At 42.1% G+C, this 13,583-nt stretch overlaps 1 long non-coding RNA gene across 1 annotated transcript; it reads right to left on the bottom strand.

Moving 5' to 3' along the window:
* Positions 1 to 3,412: 3,412 nt before the first annotated feature.
* Positions 3,413 to 8,331, bottom strand: LOC126474060 (uncharacterized). Its single transcript, XR_007586564.1, has 2 exons — positions 8,208 to 8,331; positions 3,413 to 3,719 (listed from the first exon to the last, which is right to left on the bottom strand). It is a non-coding gene; the product is annotated as an uncharacterized LOC126474060 (long non-coding RNA).
* Between the last annotated feature and the right edge of the window lie 5,252 nt (positions 8,332 to 13,583).

Here is a 13,583-nt window from a genome sequence, read left to right on the forward strand (position 1 = left end):
GAGTACGAGGGGAATCTCTTCTGAACGGCATGTTACAAGGCTTCCCAGATATGCTCAATAATGTTCATGTCCCTGGAGTCTGTTGGCAAGCGGAAGTGTTTAAACTCAGAAGAGTGTTCCTGCAGCCACTCTGTAGCAATTCTGAATGTGCGGGGTGTCGCATTGAGGTGCTGGAATTGCCAAAGTCCGTCGGAATGCACAATGGACATGAACGGATGCACGTGATCAGGCATGATTCTGTCTGAGTCGTATTTATCACTGCATCTGCACATGTCCCACACCATTAGAGAGCGTCGACCGGCTTGAACAGTCTCCAGCTGACATGCAGGGTCCATGGATTCATGAGATTGCCTCCATACCCATCCACGTCCAGCCGCTCGATACAATCCGAAATGAGATTCGTCCGACCAGGCAACATGTTTCCACTCATCAACAGACCAATGTCGGCGTTGACGGGCTCAGGTAAGGTGCAAAGCTTTGTGTGGTGATGTCATCAAGGGTACACTAGTAGGCCTTCGGCTCCGAAAGCCCATATCGATGATGGTTCGCACGCTGACAGTTGTTGATGGCCTAGCATTGACATCTGAAGTAATTTGCGGGAGAGTTGCGATTCTGTAACATTGAACGATTCGATTCAGTCGTCGTCGGTCCCATTCTTGCAGGACCTTTTTTTGGCCACAGCGATGTCGGAGATTTGATGTTTTACCGGATTCCTGATATTCACATTACACTCGTGAAATCGTGGAACAGGAAAACCCCGACTTCATCGGTAACTCGGAGATGCTGTGTCCCATCGCTCGTGGGGTGACTATAACAATACGTTCAAACTCACCTATCGTAGCTGCAGGAACCGGTCTAACAACTGCGCCAGATACTTGTTGTCTTACATAGGCATATTCTGCCTCATTACATATCTCTGTGTTTTAATACAGTTGAATATACCAATTTCTTTGGCACTTTAGTGTATTTGTCCCTCTTTAATTTTACTCTTGAGCCCGTTAATAGTACAGAAGAAGGAATGAAAACGAAAGTTTCTCAGTACAAAAATAAGAATCTACAGTTCTTTATGTTTGTAATATGTTTGATGCGAGGCAAAGTGATTTTGGCGAGTAGAGTGGAAGAAAGATTTACAGATTTTGTCGACAAAATGCAGCTTCTGATCCAGAGACAATAAACGCTACAGACAGAGTCGTTAAAAGAATTGCACAGAGCCTTCTTCTTCTTCTTTTTCCCGACCTGATCCCGTGTCATCACGGGTCTGCATGTAAATCTGGTAGTGGCATTTTTAAAGATAGCGGTTCGCTTGGAGGACGGATGCGTGCCCCATTTGTCTGGGTCTAATGTTATCCCATGTGAAAATGTGAGAATGTTTTTTGAACTGTTCTGCGAATCGTTTCTCTGAGGCGGGACAAAAGTTTCAGCTTGATATTCACCAAGTCGAATGTTCAAAAACTCCTATAACCCACTTACAGGCTGACTGCTACACCGGCCGCCATGAGTTAATCAGTCGCGTGGATTCGAAGCAGGACTGCTTGCCTCCCCCAATGCCAGAAGTGACGTGCTAACGCAAGTAGCTAATCGGAGTGTCATAATCGCACAGGGTAATAAGAAGCAACCTCTACGGACTTACAAGTGGAAATGTGTTGTAGGTGAGAAGACGTCGATCGTTCCTGGTTCTTTTATGAATATTTTTCTCTTAACTTTCGAGATTACTCCTGAAAGTACTGAAAAAAAAGAACTGTGAAAATGAAAATACAACGGATCTTGGAGATTTAGTTGATCTGAAACAAGAGTACCATTCATCTGTGTTACGTACAGGAAAAATAAGTGCAAATTGAATATGGAAAGGAGGGGAGGGAGGAAAGTAAAGAGAAGTGATTATTGACTTTAGCTCCGTCGGGAGATTTCGTAGAATCAGCGGTGACGAATGAAAGTGATTCGAAATCGGGATTTCCTGCTTACTTGGCAGTTGCGTTAGCCACTGCACCATCTCGGCACGCCTCACGGCCGACCCGCATTCCCACCGAGAGCCATTGATCCTTAGTCCCTGTCCATTTCCTCCGTGCTCCTACTCAGATTTTCGCAGGAGGTCGGACATACGCGTGCATGTGAACTGAAGAATGTGGATCCAATGCTCAGTTCGGCGAATCAGTTATATGAATGAATGACGTCTGTTCTTTCCTACATGTCGAAAAGAACAGAGATTACCCATTCATATGATTAAAACTAACTGTATTGTAGTTTCAGTTATTTAGTTACCAATGAATCATTACAGCTCTATATTTTAATGTAAGATAAATCATGACATTAACAAAACTGAAATTAACTTTTCATTGCCCTTAACTGTAAATGTTTCTCTGTATTAAACTCCCTATGTTGCTCACTGATATGTCTAATAGTGAACATTATATCTGTGCTCTAACTACTTTTCTCAAAGCCCATTTGCTCCTCTAGCAAAATATTTTCAGAAACTGCTGCTAGTCTCTGTCATTTTAGAGTATATATTATAACCTGTGTTTAGCAGAGTTCTCGCAATTACTTCTGTCTCCGATCTTTTAAACAGGTTTTATTCTAGCTGATTTCCTGTTCTCTTTAATTTTCCTTTTAATCCAGCTTCCACTGGCATAGTTTATTAATCTAAATTTCAGTGTGGGAGATGTACATTTAACCAGTTCTGAGTTCAACTCTACCCAGTTTTTCTGTTTCTCATTTTACGCATTGCATCATCTAATTTCTTCGCTTCTGTCCTTTCTCCTGTACTCTCTTCCTCTTCTTTTTAATTTCCATCACGTCTGTCCCAAGTTTGTATAATATCTCAGACGATCTGTCTTAGCCGGCGGGGGTGGCTGAGCGGTTCTGGGCGCTGCAGTCTCGAACCGCGCCATCGGTTTGGTCGCAGGTTCGAATCCTGCCTCAGGCATGGATACGTGTGATGTCCTTAGGTTAGTTAGGTTTAAGTAGTTCTAAGTTCTAGGGGACTGATGACCATATATGTGAAGTCCCATAGTGCTCAGAGCCATCTGAACAATTTTTGCAAAGTTTATTAGAGAAGTGATTTTGGTATTTGTAATATTAACCGCTATTTTGGTGTTCCAGAGAGTACACTATTGAGCGTGATAGTCAAAAAAATCTCGGTAGCGCTTCGTTGTGTGACTGCTAGTCAAAACCATAAAGGTCAAGGTAATAACAAGATTCTTAAGTCAATGTCTTTTTGCACTTGTCGTTTTACATGAAAGAAATGTTGTGTACATGTAGACAGTGTAGAGTTGACCATGTTCATTATGGCACAATCACAATTTTTTTAATCCGAATACTTACGTAAAGCCATTTACAACCGAAACACCATGTAAAATAGCAGCATTAATAGAATCAGCCACACGAGAATACCAAATAAAACAAAAATAAAAGAGTCTTTTCAATAGGAAGTGGAAAATTTATTCAAAATTAAAGTCAGTTTCAGATGTAATAGACAAACAGAAAACGTTAGCCAAAAGGTGTCTGTATGAACTCCACAGTGATGCCGATTTGGAAGCCATTCGCCATTGTCATTGCACTTAGCCAACAACGTATGGGTAGTATCCATAGTAGACCTGCTCGCTGCCACGCAGGGTCTCCCTGGGCGCAGCAGGGATCGGCACTGGACCGGGACGTGGTAGGGGCAGAGGGCCCGGCACAGCCAGAGCCACGCACACCACAGCCAGCACCACAAACAGGAACACCTGTGGCAAAGATATCACCTCTGCTCAGAGATCGCACAAATCAGCCAACACCACAAAAGGAACATCTGTGGTAGAAAGTAGTCAAAGGCTCACAAAATGTAAAATCTGTTACAAGAGTATCCTCTGTTCCGAGACATTACTCCAAAAGAACACTTCAAACAGGCACACATGTGACGAAAAGAACCAGTCAACACAGTACGCGCTACTGCACCACAAAAAGTGTCTGTTGCAAGAGCAATATCTCTTCTCTGCAATGATATATCTCAATCAGCCTCAGTGGAAGAGTTGGCTGTGATAGAATACACATGTCTCATCACTTACATTGCAAAGTAGCTGTCTTTGCTGCCTCGTCTGTATTTAATTGTCTGCTTAGTGGACATATACATCACCATCAATCATATTTACTAGGATCCACTAACTAGGCATACTGCTATACACAATTTTGGGCTCATATACATTTCTGCAAAATCCCATATTTTACACATCAGCGAGGCTGCTTGTTGCATTACAAATCTTGCTCAGTTTCTTTCAGTATTTTGTCGATTCTTTAACATTTCCGTGCAGGCAATATACCTGGACTGTCATGTCACTGTGGGAAATGCAGAGATGTGGAATTATGGAAATCTTACAATAACTACCACTATAGTCATTCTAAGATGGACGGAAACAGTCACAAATAATGTTGACATACTTCATAAATTGATCATAGTATTTAGCTACATGTAACTAAGAACTCAAAACTGAGTCTTATACACCCTCACTCCTCATTCATCCGCCCTTCCCCTGCCTCTGTGACACATATCACCATCGATGAGACAGCAAAAACTAACCTTCCTTTCGTGTTTTTGTCAATTTTAGAGTAATTTATGTTAGCCCTTACGATAACAGCAGAATTAATCCTCCGAAGCTATTTCCTACACTTTGATGATAGAATTCTACCCAATTTCCTGTTCAAACATGGTTTCCTGAAGTAGGTTACAAGTGTGAGACATATGACTTGAGGCCTCTGTTCTTTACTGCAACTTATAATGGATATGTGGGTGTCAAGAGTGCCCTTATCTTGCCTTGGGACAGAGAAAATAATAGATCCATGGTAGTTTCTCAATTCAAATTTGCCCAAACCGATGAAATGCTTCTTAAGAATTCGTCTTTATGCTCGTATACTAATACTGGTCATTCTGTGTGCGACATTTACTGAAACCGCCATCCATAACCTTCTTCTTACATTATACTTATACCGAGTTCAGTAGTGATAAATCACCATGGCAGTCGCTGTTTGTGTGCATGCAGAACCCATTGGTAATAATGAGAGCATTTCTGAAAAGTATTGTACATTTTAATGTTACACAGTCAAATATAGAGTAATGTTCATTGCTACGTATTTCTGGTGGTACAATGTATGTAGACTCCCTAACGCCCCATCGATGGTGTTACACATAAACATCAAGATCTTACACATTCATCAAAACATGTAAATATCAACAGCATCAGATAGATTTGGAGTAAAATTGCGCATTATATTACTGGAAGATGATACTGCAACTGAGTATGTTGTCGACATTATTTATACCATCGTTGCTATGGACAAAGAGGAATTTTATCGGTAAATTTTTCTTTATCAATCAGCACTATTATACTTATGTCAAACATAACGATATAGCAGGTACTGGACGCGTATTCATGAGATCGAGGCTAGGGACCCAAATTTAGTTTCTGCATACAATTTGAAGCCAACACCAAGACGTACGGACTATGCTTCTTCGATCCTAGTTCAAGCTCCATACTTAATAGGCTAAACGTTCACGGAACCTTTAACATTTTTTATAATGTGAAGAAGTGTAAGTTATACTTACCAAGAATATGCAATCAACGTATTTAGTTGTAAGAATGAGTGCTGGTTCCCCTACAGACTTGTTATGTCGACGTCTACCGAGGGTAGGACGAGATAAACAGGAAGATAAAGTCACAATCACTGCAGTGTAACACCTAATAGATCCTCAATCGATCGATGGAAAACTCTGACAACCTGGATTTTTCGACATTCTGATGCATACATCCGCTAATTACTATTACAAATTCCTTATTTGGTTTGGGACAGCAGTAAAGTGATGGCCCACAAATATGATGAAGCTATGCTCGCTTTTAACATTCTGCCCTGAGAGTCATACATACTTTCCTCTCTCAGTAGGGTAAATCGAAATGAATATCTGTTTTACTTCACTCTCACAGAATTTTTTACCCATTAGGTGTGCTTGAGAGAAATATTTGACACAGAGTCTCCGTGGTAACTATAAAAGAACTGTACTATAGGCACTGTTCGCTATATGAGAATTTTACAAGCAGAACACTCTGTACTCGACAGGAAAATACAAATATGTTCTGCTTGGAATCTGACAAAACTAATCTTCACCTCGCTAACTTCTGTACGTTTATAAAATATTTATTTTCACACGCTGGAATACTTGCAAGAATTAGCTCAACACACCTATGCTAGTTTTCACACACACTAAGTGAGACAATAAAAATTAATTTTACTCCTTCTTGTTTTCCCGTTTTCTTGAGAATAACCAACAAGGGGACCAAATTTACTGTCCGAAATTCAGTGGCCGCACCCTATATTCTTGGTTAGTGATACGTGTATTAAGTTAATTGTTTATTCTCTCTTTTAGCAATAGTTTGCCATGGTTCGTTGGAATCCCGAAGAATCCAGTGTGGCTAGCAAATGACACAGGTCTCAGTTCTTACAAAGAACTGAGAGATGTGCAAACCATCAGCCTGTCAGAGTAATGTTAGTAACTTGTACATGTTTTACACTCGTGTTTGATGCTTTTTTGGCAACCAGACGTCTCCTATATAGGAATCCACGCGGATGACGTATGAATCGATCGTGTGAAACCTATTTTTCGATTTTGGCTTACGTGATGATTAAGGATGAAAATATCGGAGCTCAAGTTGATATGGTGTTTCTAGGCTCCTGCAAGCCCTTCGATAACGTTCCACACTGTCGCATACCAACAATAATATGTTCTTACGGAATATGAACACGATATACGATTGACTCTAAGACTTCTTAGCAAACGAAACTTGTAATGGGGAATTAGCGACTCTAGGGATAATAGGATCTGGCTCACCTCAAACAACTGTGAGGGAGCCATTACTGTTTACTATTTGAGGCGTAGTCATCTTTTAGATGCCAGCACAAAAAATAAAGTTGGGTTGTCTACAGGTAAATATTTTCAATATTGGTACATATTTAAATCTACACTACAACAACGCAGCAGACCGCTAGAGGCCCCAAACCAAACTTGTGCGACCCATCACAGAATATTGCCCAAAAGTGTGGACGTGTACCAAATAAGACTAAATGGAGATACTGAACGTATTATAAAGGACAGTGCGAACGGTTAAAAGTTTGGTTGATGCATGGGAGTGTGTCATGGAAGTTCTGGAGAAACTGAGTTGGCAAATACTAGAAGATAGACTCCAACCGTCCTCCGAATACCGAAGTTTTCAAAACCCATGAAGAATTTAGGACTGTACTAGTGCCTCCTATATATCATTCCCGCAGCGACAACGAAGGCAACTTTAGCCCAATTGCTACGTGCACAGAGGAATATAAGTAGTCATCCTTTCGACGCTTCAACCGTGCAGGCAGTGGGAAGTCTGAAACTTGCTGGCAGATTAAAACTGTGTGCCGGACTGAGAGACTCAAACTCAGGACCTTTGCCTTTCGCGGGAAAGTCCTCTACCATCTGAGCTACCCAAGCACGACTCACGCCCTGTCCTCACAGCTTTACTTCTGCCAGTACCTCGTCTCCTACCTTCCAAACTTAACAGAAGCTCTCCTGCGAACCTTGCAGAACTAGCACTCCCGAAAGAAAGGATAGTAGAGCACTTGCTCGTGAAAGGCAAGGTCTCGGTCCGGCACACAGTTTTAATCTGCCATGAAGTTTCATATCAGCGCACACTCCCCTGCAGAGTCCACATCTCATTCTTAGTGGGAAGAATGGTTCAAATGACTCTGAGCACACTGGGAGTTAATATCTGAGGTCATCAGCCCCCTAGACTCAGAACTAAGTGAACCTAACTGACCTAAGGACAACATGTACATTCATGCCCGAGGCAGGATTCGAACCTGCGACCGTAGCAGGCAGTGGGAGGAAACACTAATATTTGGTACAATGGAAGTATCCTCTGCCATGTGCATCACACTAGAACCCTATAGAAAAACCTCAGATTTGGGTAGATGGGGGGGGGGGGATGATGATTCTCAGACGAAAAGTATCCTCTGTCACAGACGCTACGGGGGTTTGCAGAACACAAACGCAGCTGTGGATGTAGATTTAGCTTTATGAGACCTTACGTGATAATCACACTTTGATAAAAGTTTCTAACAATAGGAGGCAACAAAATTGGGTCAAATGTGACGATACCACTTGTACAGTGTAAGGCATCGAACGAAAGTATAGATGTGGGCGCTGTACTCACGAGAGTCTTCATGGTGTCGCCTTCGGTTTGCTGTCGTCGACTGATGCCGGGGTCTGGCGGCCTCGCCTTTATACTGGTGGCGGTTACGCGATCGCAGAGCGCACCGCTGCTGCAGAGAAGGGCGTGGCGGAAGGCGGTACAGCGAAACGGGGCGGTAGCCAGCGGAGACCAGAGCCTGGCTAGCGGACGTCCCAGGGGTCCCGCGCTGTCGTCACGAGGGCGACCCGCGACCAGCGTCCACTCAAGGTCACCCACACTAGAAACACTACTGCGCAACCAGAAGATATTTGCGCAAATATCCCACCCAACAAAACTATCTCAGTTGCCCTAAAGAAAATTTCTAGTTAATTGAAGTTACCGATGTGACAGGTAACTCAACATTGTTGTTCTTGTGGTCTTCAGTCCAGAGACTGGTTTGATGCAGCCTTCCATGCTACTCTATCCTGTGCAAGCTTCTTCATCTCCCAGTACCTACTGTAGACTGTATCCTTTTGAATCTGCTTAGTGTATTCATCTCTTGGTCTCCTTCTACCATTTTTACCCTCCACGCTCCTATCCAATACTAAATTGGTGATTCCTTGATGCCTCAGAACATGTCCTACCAACCGATCCCTTCTCAAGTTGTGCCACAAAGTCCTCTTCTCCCCAATTCTATTCAATACTTCCTCATTAGTTATGTGATCTACCCACCCAATCTTCAGCATTCTTCTGTAGCACCACATTTCTAAAGCTTCTATTCTCTTCTTGTCTTAACTATTTATCGTCCATGTTTCACTTCCATGCATGGCTACACTCCATACAAATACTTAAAACGTCCCCTTAGAAAAATTAATGAATTACTGTGCTGATAAATGTTTTACATTATTTGATTTTCAAACAGCTTAGCAGAACTGAACGTACTCAGACATTTCGCTCTTTACCTATTCTGATCAACACTAAGCTGACAGCCAATATTTTTAGCGCAACGCAATCTGAGTTTCAATAATGGCCCTGACTAACGTTAACCCATTCGTTTCACAAATCACTTACCTCACAAAAATCTTCGTTACTCGAACTACTGTAATACAGCGAGCGCCACTACTGCCACCTACATAAAAGATTCCAACTACTGAAGGCACTAACTACTGATAGGCATAGTTAGCAAATGAAAGATTTTGATAGAGATCATTTACCTTAATAGTGTTCAAAAGCCATACTATATATATATCAGTTCATGACATCCAGTCTTAGAAATTTACTGTCTCTGACGGACACACGTCCAGAACATCCGCTCTCAAAACTCTGGCATCTCTCTCCCCACATCCACCACTGCTGGCGGCTCACCTCCAACTGCGCAACGCTACGCGCTGTTAACAGACAACTGTCCAACACTACAATAGCATATACTCCAACAATGCAAACCAACCACAGCCTTCACAGTGCACAGTCAGTGATTTTCATATAGAGCGCTACGTGGCGTTACCAACATAGAAACCTAAACAGCCTACTTACATGCTTTCAGAAACGACTTCCTGACACTTAAATTTATACTCCATGTTAACAAATTAATATTCTCCAGAAACACTTTCCTTGCCATTGCCAGTCTACATTTTATATCCTAATTCGACCAGCATCAGTTATTTTGCTCCCCAAATAGCAAAACTCGTTTACTATCTTAAGTGTCTCATTTCCTAATCTAATTCCCTCAGCATCGTTTTGCTTTTGTTGATATTCATCTTACATCCTCCTTTCAGGACACTATCCATTCCGTTCAAATGCTCTTCCAACTCCTTTGCTGTATCTGACAGAATTACAATGTCGTCGGTGAACTTAAAAGTTTTTGTTTCTTCTCCATGGATTCTAATTCCTACTCCGAATTTCTCTTTTGTTTCCTTTACTGCTTGCACAATACACAGATTGAATAACATTGAGGATACACTACAACCCTGTCTCACTCCCATCCCAACCACTGCTTCCCTTTCATGCCCCTCGACATTTAAAACTGCCATCTGGTTTCTGTACAAATTGTAAACAGTTTTCCGCTCCTTGTATTTTAACCCTGACATCTTCAGAATTTGAAAGAGAGTATTCCAGACAACATTGTAACTCACCATCTGATAGCAAATTCAGAAGAAATGAAAGAGATATGTCACAATAAAGGGAATCCTAACAGATGCTTCAATAGACAATGTACCTCCCTTTAGAGGAAACGAAGGCACGCATTCTTGCATGTCAACGACGGTCCTAAGCATCTAGCACTTATTGTTGCAATTCAGCCGGCTCTGGAGAGCGAACAAGTTCCTACTTCATCATGTCCAATACTCGTTGATTTGACAAGAGATTCGGTGATCTTGCTGACCAGGATACTGTTGCCCCCACGAAGTTCACGTTGCATTGCAGCAGCTGTATGTGGACGTGCACTGTCCAGCAGAAGAAGCAAAAAAATGTTCAAATGTGTGTGAAATCTTATGGAACTTAAATGCTGAGGTCATCAGTCCCTAAGCTTACACACTACTTAATCTAAATTATCCCAAGGACAAACACACGCACCCATTCCCGAATGAGGACTCGAACCTCCGCTGGGACCATCCGCACAGGCAGAAGAAGCAAGTGATTGATGGCCGACCTAACTACACTTGCCTTACACTTGGAATTTTGTTGCTGGCGTAAAGAAAAATGTCCATCGAGGTTGGTAACAGATGTGGTAGACCTCACAACAGTCAGAAGGCAGACATTATGCTCCAGTACAGCCAAGAACTCCACGAAAAACCTGGTTTTCCCAAATCAAGCTATGTAGGCGCCACATCACTACTACAACGCACAACAGTCAAAAGGCAGACATTATGCTCCAGTACAGCCAAGAACTCCACGAAAAACCTGGTTTTCCCAAATCAAGCTATGTAGGCGCCACATCACTACTACAACGCACATCTGGCTGGGTCAAGACTGTTATCCTTTACATCTTCATAGGATGGAAGGTGAGCTATATCCACGCTGCGAGGTCTACACAATTGGGATTGCATACCTCAGCCACGTGATACTAGGGTGCTCACACTGTGAGAGACAATGCCAAAAGTTTCTTAAGGCCTTGATCAGAGCAGAAATCTCCCAACCTATAACCGTGACGTACCAGTTTCGACAGCTATCCTCAGCTGATTACGTCAGTATTGCACGGGTTCTGTGAGAAACAGATATCCTGTAATACGTCAGACACAAAAGATGTAGTGTGCAAAATTGTGATGTATGGACTATTCACGGTAAATGGTAACAGCCAAACAGTTGCAGGATAAAGATTTATTGAACTCCTTGACCACAGTTTCGGTATATCTAAATATATCTTTATCAGAAGTAAAAATACACTGAAATCACATCCTGCAGTGGAGGTGCAGAAAGCAATCATGCCAAAGGCGTCGTCAGTAGTTAAAATTAAAATATCGTCTGTACAGCATATTTATGAGGAGATGGTCGATGCGAACAAGACATACTATCAGTACTTAGTTCACAGGCTAAGTACTGACAGTATGTCTTGTTCGCATCGACCATCTCCTCATAAATTTGCTCTACAGATGTAGGAGATGTTTTATTTTAACTACTGACGACGCCTTTGGCACGATTGTTTTATGCACCTCCTCTGCAGGATGTGATTTCAGTGTACTTTTGCTTATGATGAAGGTATATTTAGATATACCGAAAACGTGATCAAGGATTTCAATAAATCTTTATCCTACAACTGTTTGGCTGTTATCATTTGCCGCGAAGATTTTCAACAGTTGTTGCTTCAACCATGTTTAAATATTGAAATGTATGGATTGTGTTGAGTGTGGGAATGTACAATGTGTCCCATGATGTTGCCTGGAATTAATGTAATTTCTAATGTCTGCGCTGTATGTATGATACTGTATACCACATCTGTAGTAACTCACGTCTCTCGCTAAATGGTTAATGCCCTGGTTAAACTACCCCCCCCCCCAAAAAAAAACCTCCTCACCAAGAGGACTGGGGTGAGACCTGTTTGCAGTGTGTGAATTCACACCAGAATAGGCCGCTCACCAGGACTCGGCCATACATCACTCGCTTACAGGCAGAACCTACTTAGTTTACAGAAAACATGAGAGAGTGCCATTCCAATCTCAGTCAAGTCTTTCACGACCTCAGTATAGCCGTTCTTGGCTGTATCGTGACATCAGTGGTATTCTGGCCAGAGCTTTATTTGTTTTTAGTACTGATGCTGGCAGCCTGTTTTCAACAGTCCTTGGAGACACACCAAGTGCAAAATGTGCCCACATTTCCTCCCTTGATGATATTCAGCCGACCACTGCTGCTTGAAAAATGCATTCTTGACGTGCTTCTGTACTATATTAACGTCCAGAACCAGTTCTGCTTGTGTCACAGTGTTCCACAGACCACTGCTGAACTCAATGACACACCAACGATACACTGTGCACAAAACATGCAGCAATTTCTTGTTATGTCCATCCAGCTTGCCACAAGACCGCAACGTGGCGCCGTTCAATACAAGTACATACTCGGCGGTGTGGCATGGCTGTATCCTAGAATGAAAGTTGCACTGTTCACCTATAAACTTGGTACAATTACTGCCTGCAGAGTGGAAACAGAATGTACACATACAGGCTTTCTGAGAGCCATTTGATCACTTACGACTGTACATACGAATCACTAATACTACAAGCCTCGGTATGCAGCTATTGTAACCTGGTTCCACTGAACCCAGTCCTTGTGGGTATTGAGTTTTTCTGGCAGTGTAGAAGTAGACTGTGCCTGAACCACCCTCGTTTCTCTGATAAGTTTGTACTGTTTCTCTCTAGTACAGATGAAATAATCCGAAAGAACTTGATACACCATAGAACGTGTGACGAGGGCCTCCTGTAGGGTAGCCCGTTCACCTGATGCAACCATAATACAAGGTGTTTAACTATTGTAGGTACAAATGAAAGCGGCGAGTGGAGGACAATGAAAGTAGAAATAATAATAATGAATGCTTATTAAGAAGGCAGTAGTTTCCCCGATACAATATTTGTGCAAATGCATGAGTTCACAACCTAATAGACAATTTGAATCATGTTTCCGTTTGATTAAAGGAAGCGTAATTGGTATTGGCATGATGGCGCACCAGAAGACTTCCACGTGGCTGTTCTGGGTTACATAGCACAAATCTTTGACAATAAGTGTAAGGTCGTTGATCTTCGATATAATCTCCTCCAGACTTTAAACCGTTGGATTTCTTTATTTGGGTATTTTTAGAAGGTTTCTTATATTACAAATCTATTGATAGTGTCGATGAACTCCGGGAACATATTGTGTCATTGTGAATAGTATCAATGTGTTTGGAACAAGCTTGGGATTTTTGAACGTGTACGGTAGTTGATGAAGCTTGTC

Source organism: Schistocerca serialis, chromosome 4 (genome assembly GCF_023864345.2).
Source record: "Schistocerca serialis cubense isolate TAMUIC-IGC-003099 chromosome 4, iqSchSeri2.2, whole genome shotgun sequence".
Classification (NCBI taxonomy): Eukaryota; Metazoa; Arthropoda; class Insecta; order Orthoptera; family Acrididae; genus Schistocerca; species Schistocerca serialis.